At 37.0% G+C, this 9719-nt stretch overlaps 1 non-coding gene across 1 annotated transcript; it reads left to right on the top strand.

The window, feature by feature from the left end:
* The first annotated feature begins 7949 nt into the window (after positions 1–7949).
* Positions 7950–8056, top strand: LOC121205159 (small nucleolar RNA R71). Its single transcript, XR_005900244.1, has one exon. It is a non-coding gene; the product is annotated as a small nucleolar RNA R71 (small nucleolar RNA).
* Positions 8057–9719: the final 1663 nt, after the last annotated feature.

Raw genomic sequence — 9719 nt, 5'->3', positions numbered from 1 at the left:
AATTTAACTTAAACTTTTACTAATTTTACAAATAAGTCCCTAAATGACATTATCATCAAAAATCACTTTACAAATGATGATCATTTTATGGTTCACTAAACTAGACTACGATCATGACAAATGCAAGCGTAGCTATCGAATGGTAGTATAGCTATTGTGAGTCCAGAATATCGTATCCATAAGGACTAAAAGTACTAGTATTAATGATCTCTTTATTATTTAGCCTAAAATAAAAAGAATTTGTTTTAATCTAAAATTAAACTAATTAACTATGAAGGCGACAGAGAGCGGATTGGGAAAAATACTTGAAGAAAACTTATAAGGAGGATAATACCCAGGAAAGAATCCACCTAGACTTCACTTATTATTCTGGCTCTAAATAAAACAATTTATTCACTTGTCTTGATCCGTAGAAATCCCTAAATTACGTTAATATCTCTTTCGAGACTATGAACAACTGACTCTAGGTTGATTAATTGAAATCTCTTTCTAATTAAAACCCCTATCGTCACATTAACTCGATCTATGAATTCCCCTATTAGATTTGACTCTAATCTGGTAGATTTATGTCGTCCTATTTCTAGGATTGTATGCAACTCCGATTAATTATGCTAGACCTACTCCTAAACAGGGACTTTTGCTCCACTGAATAAGCACATCAAACTTGGATTAATATCCTGAAAATATTAAGGCAAGGATTAAGAACACATAATTAAGAACAAGAACAAGTATTTATTGTGTAATTCAGATAATTAAAAAACAAAATCCGTAGTAGGTTTCATCCTCCCTAGGTATTTAGGGAGTTTAGTTCATAATGTAAAATGGAAACATCTCAAATTTAGAAAAACAACAAGACATAAAAAACTGAAATAAACTTTGAGAGAAATTTGAATAGAGATCTTCAATCTTGAAGTGGATCTACTTTCGAGATGATTCCAACGGCTTCCTTCAAGTAATTTCTGTTTTCTGCTCTATGTCCCCTTTAGGTCTACTTCTAGTGTGTTTATATAGACTTTAGAATGCTCAGAAACCCTAGAAATTGGCTTTTTCTGCGTGTTTGGGAAACCGGGAGTGAAATCGACACGGGCTATCACATGGGAGTGTGTCTAGCCCGTGTGTCTCACACGGGTATGTGCTCAGCCCGTGTGGAAATGGTCTTGGCCGTGTGGATCTTTAAATTAGCCCGTTTTGTCTGTTTTTGGCCCGTTTTCTGTTTCCTTTGTTCCCCTATGATCTCCTAAGTATAAAACATGAAATTAAAGGATTGGGAGCATCAAATTCACTAAATTATATAATAAATCATCCAAAAACACACTAAGCATGAGATTAAAACATGTTATATTTATTTTTTTATCAAATATCCCCACACTTAAGCGTTTGCTTGTCCTCAAGAAAAATCCTCAACTCACAATTAAAATTATACTTTCTCAATTCATAATTCTCATCAATAATGTTTTATCATAATGCACAAGTAATTACACATTGATAATTCAACTAAAAGAGCACTGAAGATTCAAACAATCCAAGTTACACATTTTTAAAGCATGAAAAAAATATAGGTATCTCCCCTTATCTAAGTAATTACCCTTAATTCAAAGCCGACAAGAATTGACATCCTCACTAAAAATTCACTTAAATTACTCAAGGTGTTTAAGGTTAAAAAATTAAGCACTCAAAAGTTGAATATGAAAGGTCATTACCAAAGGTTTTCATGAAAATCAAACCTCTACCACTATAAAATGAGATGATACACAAATCAAAAGGTTTTTAAAAGGTTGTAATGGGGCTAGGGTTAGAGGTGTGGATAAAGGCTGAAAGAAGGTTAGAATCGAGATCAATTTGATAAATTACCTAACTAGAAAAGGAAACTAATATTGAAAAATTACATCAATCAAAATTATAAAAGAAAAACATGAGCTTCTTCTCAGAATATGAAATTAACTACTTAAGCTTAAAACAAAGAACTAATAAAAATCAATATATATGTATTTTTTTTACTTTTTTGATTTTTTTTGAATGAATGAAAAAAAAGAGAAAATTAAACAACTAAAATAAAAGAACATAGTCAGGCAACTAACTGAATCAAATCTCGACAAAAAGGGAGTCAATAGAATAGGAAAAATTCTCAGTGAATCAAAAAGTATGATGTATGGGTTAATATTAAGGGTAAATTAAGAAACGGTTTGTTAGGCTCAAAGGGGTTCACTAAGTTTTAATTATGAAGGTAGGCTTTTTATGGTGTAAGTGCGTTACAGCCTAGGTGCCTTTATCATCTTAGTATATCAAATCAAAGGTGTGGTCTTGACATGTATAATCAAAGTAAGTTCTAGAATAACAATTCAATATTGACACACTCATAACTAATAATGAAGTGAGTAAGAAAAATGTATGCTCTAAAGGCTCAAATCTCACTAAAATTATGGCTTTTGATGTCAATCTTGCAAATTTCAAACTTTAAGGTAATACCTCAATTTAGGGAAACAACATAAAAATTTTTAATTCTGAAAAATAGACTTATCATGCTTGATTCTCTAGTGTCTTAAAGTTTAAACCATCAATGCACAAATACTTATGAATTTAATCAAAAACATATCAATAATAATCACAAATCAATCATATTCATTCTAATAGTGATATGAGAAAATTACTTCAATACAAGGCATAATTCAGGGATTTTTCAAATAAGCATATGAATAACCTCCCCACACTTAACATGTACATTGTCCTCAATGTACAAAAATAGAGAAGCACAGTATAGACAGAATATCATAAGTGAGGGAGAAAGTTGAAACTGCCCTGAATAAAGAATGAAATTCTTAGAATAGTGAAAAGCAGAATTGTAGATAAATGTAGAGGTAGTGAAAAATGCTAAGCAACTGATAAGAAAATAAACACAATACTGAAGAAGATTAAAAGGGTTACTCGATTAGAAACAACCATAATAATTAAAATAAAGTTCAAAATATAAAAATAAAATAAACATAAAAATAAACATAAAAATAAACATAAACATAAAGAGAAAAATAAAAATAAACATAAAGATAAACAGACTCAATGGTCCTCATCATCAAACTGATCACTGTCGCGAGCCTGCGGCGCTGGAGGAGAAATATGAAAATGCTGACAAATTTACTGCAATGTGGCATCAATACTGTCGAACCTCCCAGCACAATACTAACAGAAACTGGTGAATTCCTCGTAGGATACTCCTCGAGAGCTAGCAGCAGAGGAAGCATATCGGTGACTCGATGGTGGAAACTGTGGTGGGTCCTTGTGATAGGGAGGAACATCATCAGTGAAGTCCTCTAGGTCATGCTAAACATTAGACTAGACTATTCTGTACTGAGGGGGTCCACTCCACATCGCTGCTTGATCATCCTTATGTGGATCATGCTTGAGATGCCCTAAGGGGACATTTGGCCAATGAGGGTAAGTGCTGAGGACTGCTCCATTGTGTTGAGTAAACTGAAGTGTCGAGCAAGATGAGTCACATAAGGGCTGAGACAGATGGGACCCTTCTCGTGGCATTCGGTCTGATGGCGAAAGGCGAGCACGATGAAGTACGCCAGACCAAAAACATGCCCGGTAGCCATGCTCCATAGAAAGTAAGCATCATAGGTACTAAAAACTCCTATACTCTCTCTCTGACCTATCAAGGTATGAGCTAGAAGAGTGTGAAGGTACCGTAGGGCCGGTGGGAAAGACGTCACCTTCGAGTGACTTGCGTTATAAAGTATTTGACTCCCTATAAGCTCAGCCCAACATCGTGATGGTGAATAGTGTATGTGTCGAAGGAGTCGAAGAAAGGTCTTGGGACTAATAAATTCTTCAGTGTACAGCCCCATAGCTGCACCGAACTCAGGGACGCTCATCTGACGCACCAAACCACCAAGTCAAAAGGTGATGGTGCCTGGCTCAGCGTGAACCACCATGACCTGTTGAACAAAGAACGTCGCACAGAATTCCAATGTAAACTCCATATAGTGGGCTCGACAATGGCAGAGAATCTGTCCCATGGAGTTGTAATGATGAATGCGCGAGCATCGTCAGCTAGGCGGACCTGCTCAAGTGTGGCCCAATCAATGCAGTGACCTAAGCCGAGTGGTTACTGTCGAAGTAACTGAAATAAGTCCTCCTATAGGCCCACCAAGAATCATAGATAAGGGTGGCAGACCTCGACGGATGCGCTCGAGGAGGAGGTCCCACGAGGGCCTTCCACATTTTCGAAGCGGGGACGGCGACTTTGGATTTGCCACGAGTGTTCGTCATAATAAATCTGCAAGAAAACAATCACATAATTCAATTAGACAAATTAACACAATAGCCAAACGAATAAGAAACACCCAGCAAAATTCAGCATCAAGTAGACGAAATAAGTAGAATGTTAATACCTAGTAGTAAACTATATAAGTGATCACTATATATATATAAATAAAAATAAATTAGGGAGTAGGATATGAATGAAATAAAAAAAACCATGACCCTAAAGCAAAAATAAATGCAAAATACTGCTAATGGCCAAACCTACATGAAGCATAGACATGGAATTATCGATACTGAACTGACAAAGGATCAACCAAGCAATAATAAACAAAAATAGTAATAATAATAAATCAGTAATAAAAATAGAACAGAAGAAAACAGTGTTAAAGAAATATTAAAATAAGAAGTAAATAATTATAATAATAAATAATACTAATAAAGAATAATAATGAAATAACTAAATAAATAAAAATAGAGAAAAAGTAACCGATGGCGGTTGGTTGTCGGAAGGGTGTGTGACCGGAGGTCAGGGGATCGTGGCTGCTGGTCGTGTGTGCGAGGGGTGGAAGAAGGAAAGAGGAAAGAAAGAGAGAAAAGATAGGGAAATAAATGAGAGAGGAAGGGGGTTGTTGGGTGGTCGAGGTTGGTAGGACGAGGGAGAAAATGAGGGGTTGAGGGGGTGTCGATAGGGGCGTCGGGCTATGCGTTGGGAGGAGGAGTGGTAAGGTGAAGGGGTTGAGTGGCTGGTCAGAGGAAATGAGGAGAGGATAAAGAAAGGAAAGAAAAGAAGAAGAAGGACGAGTCGTGGTCTCAAACGGAGAGCTTCGTCGAGGGAGGGGGGAGGTGAGGCGGTCGGAAAAGAGGGGTGGTTTGGGGCAATCATGGGCTAGGGTTAATAGGGGTGAAAAATTTTTAAGAAGAAGACAAAATAGGGATTAAAATTAGGGTTTGGGGTAAAAAAGGGGCATGGTCGTTTGAAGCTAGTGTTGGGCCACACGGCCGAATCACACGCTTGTGTAGCCTTCATTCAGCCCGTTTGTGATTTAGAATTTTAGCCCAATCTTCACACGACCAGGGACACGCTCGTGTGTCCAGGCCGTGTAGTTCACACGGTGTGTCGCATGGCCGTGTACAAGTTTGTTCACTTCTCCCACGCTCATGTGGCCTCTCACAGTCTCGTGTTTCCGAACACAAGGCCGTGTGCCTCGCCCGTGTATCTCTCTGACATGTTTAAAAATTGAAAATTTAGCTCCAGTTTTTACTTTAAAAATTGAAAACGCATGCCCGTGTGGACTATTTTAAGCCCATGTCTCCGTTGATTTTTTGGGATTTAAGCTTCAGGGCTCACATCGCCGAGGACACGCCCCTGTGTCTAGGCCGTGTTGGTTACACAACCATATTGCCAGGCCGTGTAACTCACTGTCAATTTTCTATAAAAATAAAAAATAAGTCTCAAGATCCGCACGACCAATGACACGCCCGTGTGTCCAAGCCGTGTGGGGTACACAGTAGTATCGCATGGCTGTGTAACTTGTTATCACACCCATGTTAAGTTACACGGCCTCGGACACGCCCGTGTGTCCAGGCTGTGTGTGTCAAAAACTTGCATTTTAATGTTTCGTTAATTTTAAAGAAATAATATGAAATAAAAAATGAGAAAATTAGAAGTGTTCGTGTTCAGGTTACCTCCCGAGAATCGCTTATTTAGAGTCTAAGCTTGATTTACCTCTCATTCACATAGTCACGATGAATCACAGAGTCAAGACTCCTCTTTCTCGCTATCAATTCCTTTATTTAAATAAGGTTTAAGTCGAGTATTGTTTACCTTAAAAGTGCCGAAATAAGAATGAGTTACATCGATTGTACCGTATGGATACACATTGAGTACAGTCAAAGGAGTTTCTTCGTTTGCGTCAAGCTCTAAAGTGAAAATTCAAGGGTCGGTTTCATCTAACAACACCTGATCCCCTACCTTGAATTGGTTCGTCTCATCTTTATGCTCGTCATGGCTTTGTTTTGATTTGGCATTGTGTATTTTTGGTTTCTCCTTGACATGTGTTTGCCATTTGCCTAGTTCATCGATCTAAAGCCTTCATTCTTAATGAGTTATTCTAATGTTGTCGCATGAACTAAAACGTACCTCATTTGTGCTTCTCGAAAATTTTTCCTGTAAAGAGGGTTGAATCACATGATTAGTCTTATTGTCAGGATTTAGAAAATCACATTCATCACTCGATGTCTTAACTGAATCACAAACCTGAAGAGTGATTGTTTCGTCACCTACACGAAGTGTTAGTTCACCTATACCAACATTTATGATAGTTCTAGCAGTTGCTAAAAAGGGCCAACCTAGAATTGAAGGTAAGTCACTATCCTCATCCATGTCTAGAACAATAAAGTCGACTAGGAATATAAATTTATGAATCCTAATGAGTACGTCCTCAACAATACCCCTAGGAAATCTAATAGTTTTGTCTGCCAGTTGAATACTCATCCTAGTTTGTTTAGGTTTCCCAAGACCTAGTTGTTTCAACATTTTATAAGGCATGACATTTATACTCACCCCTAAATCGGCCAAAGCATTATCAATATTTAAACTACAAATTAAACAAGGAATAGTAAAACTCCTTAGATCTTTCAACTTGTTGGGTAGTTTGTTTTGTAGAATTTCTAAGCAAACTGCATTTAATTCCATATGCAACGAATCATCTAACTTTCATTTGTTTGCCAGAAGCTCCTTTCAAATTTTTTTTAAAAGGTTAAGAAATTTACCAAATTGTTCATCTGTGTGGTCTTTCTTTGTCGCGTTGGGGTAAGGCACACGAGGTGTATATTCTATACTCACCGGTTTTTGTTTACTCTAGTTTTCATTCACCTTATCTTTACTTACCACGCTTTCTTGCATTGGTTCTGGTTTGGACTCAACTAACACTTCTTCCTATCGAACAGTAATCGCATCGAGCTACTCTCTTGGGTTAGTCTCGGTGTTGCTAAGCAAGCTACCTTGTGGTCTTTCTGAAATCAACTTAGGAAGTGGACCTATTTGATTCTCGAGCCCTTGAATCGATGCTTGCCAATTTTTAAGCGTTGTTTCAATGTTTTGGAAACTTGTTTCTAACACCAAGATGAATTTCCTAAACATCTCATCAAGGTTCGACTTCTTTTCCTGCTGGTAAAGTGATTGAAAGCCTGGAGAAGGTTGTGGTCTTTGATTGCCTTGACCACCCCAAGAAAAATTGGGATGGTTTCTCCAACCTGTATTGTAAGTAATGCTATATGGATTATTCTAAGGTCTAGAATTGTTACCCATATAGTTAGCTTGTTCTGTCTCTATGCTGGAATTGAAAGCTAAGCATTCTGGATTGTTCATCCCTCCTCCACTTGAATCACATTGCATCATCGGATGTACCTGTATAGAACCATATAAACCATCAATTTTCTTATTTAAGAGCTCTACCTGGTTTGATAACATGGTGACCGCGTCGAGGTTGAAAACACCAGCAGCTTTTGCAGGCTTTGTCCTCATGACTTGCCACTAATAATTATTCGGTGACATCTCTTCAATGAACTCATAAGCCTCCTCAGGTGTTTTGTCATTTAAGGTACTGCCAACGGCCGTGTCGATCAGTTTTCTAGTTGAGGGGTTCAAACCATTGTATAAATTCTGAACCTGTAACCATAAGGGTAACCCATGGTGAAGGCACCTTCTCAATAAACCCTTATACCTCTTCCATGCATCGTACAGGGTCTCTAAGTCCAATTGCACAAAGGAAGAGATATCATTCCTCAACTTTACCGTCTTGGCTGACGAAAAGTATTTCAATAGAAACTTTTCGGTCATTTCCTCCCATGTAGTGATGGACCCTTGTGGTAAAGAGTTCAATCACTGTTTAGCTTTATTCCTTAGTGAGAAGGTAAATAACCGAAGGCGAATGGCATCATCAGAAACGCCATTCATTTTGAAAGTATCACAGTACGCCAGAAAGTTAGCCAAATGAGTATTTGGGTCATCTTGCAAACCATGGAACTGAATAAACTGTTAGATCATCTGAATGGTGTTCGAGTTTAGTTTCAAGTTATTTGCAGCAATAGCAAGTCTCACAATACTCAATTCAGCGCCCGTTAAATTAGGCTTGGTATAGTCGTACATAGTACGAGGAGCAGGATTCTGATTTACAGCATTTGTGGCAACCACAGGAGGTAGTGAATTATTCTGATTTTCAGCCATCTCCTCCATAATATTGGTATCGTCCTCGTGCTCTTCCTCTATATACTGTAGACTCTGCCTTATTCCTATACAATTTTTGTAAGCTGTGCTTTCAATTTCATTATCAAATAATAGAGGTCCTAATGGATTTCTTCTAGTAATAAACTAAAGAACCTTGCCAGAAGCAAATAAAAGAACAAATTAGTAATTAAAAATAAAACTAGAACAAAAATAAAATGCAATAAAATAAAATTGGCTAAATTAATAAAAATCAAGCTTTCCTAATATCTTAGTCCCCGGCAACGGCGCTAAAAACTTGATGATCATTTTATGGTTCACTAAACTAGACTATGATCACGACAAAGGCAGGCGCACCTATCGAATGGTAGTATAGCTATGGTGAGTCTAGAATATCATATCCACAAGAACTAAAAGTACTAGTACTAACTATCTTTCTATTATTTAGCCTAAAATAAAAAGGATTTGTTTTAATCTAAAATTAAACTAATTAACTATGAAGGCGACAGACAGCGAATTGGGAAAAATACTTGAAGAAAACTTATATGGAGGACAATACCCAGGAAAGAATCCATCTAAACTGCACTTATTATTCTGACTCTGAATCAAACAATTTATTCACTTGTCTTGATCCGTAGAAATCCCTAAATTACGTTAATATCTCTTTCGAGACTAAGAACAACTGACTCTAGGTTGATTAATTGAAATCTCTTTCTAATTAAAACCCCTATCGTCGCATTAACTCGATCTATGGATTCCCCTATTAGATTTGACTCTAATCCGGCAAATTTATGTTGTCCTATTTCTAGGATTGCATGCAACTCCGCTTAATTATGCTAGATCTACTCTTAAACAGGGACTTTTGCTCCACTGAATAAGCACATCAAACTTGGATTAATATCCTAAAAATATTAAGGCAAGGATTAAGAACACATAATTAAGAACAAGAACAAGTATTTATCATGTAATTCAGATAATTAAATAATAAGATCCATAATACGTTTCATCATCCCTAAGTATTTAGGGAGTTTAGTTCATAATGTAAAAGGAAAACATCCCAAATTTAGAAAAAAAAAAACAAGACATAAAAAACCCAAATAAACTTTGAGAGAAATTTGAATGGAGGTCTTCAATCTTAAAGTGGATCTGCTTCTGAGATGATTCCAACGGCTTCCTCCGAGTAATTTCTGCTTTCTACTCTTTGTCCCTTTTAGGTCTACTTCTAGTGTGT

Source organism: Gossypium hirsutum, chromosome A08, assembly GCF_007990345.1.
Source record: "Gossypium hirsutum isolate 1008001.06 chromosome A08, Gossypium_hirsutum_v2.1, whole genome shotgun sequence".
NCBI lineage: Eukaryota > Viridiplantae > Streptophyta > Magnoliopsida > Malvales > Malvaceae > Gossypium > Gossypium hirsutum.
Note: the sequence above shows the minus strand (reverse complement) of the source record. Positions and strands in the feature narration are given on the sequence as shown.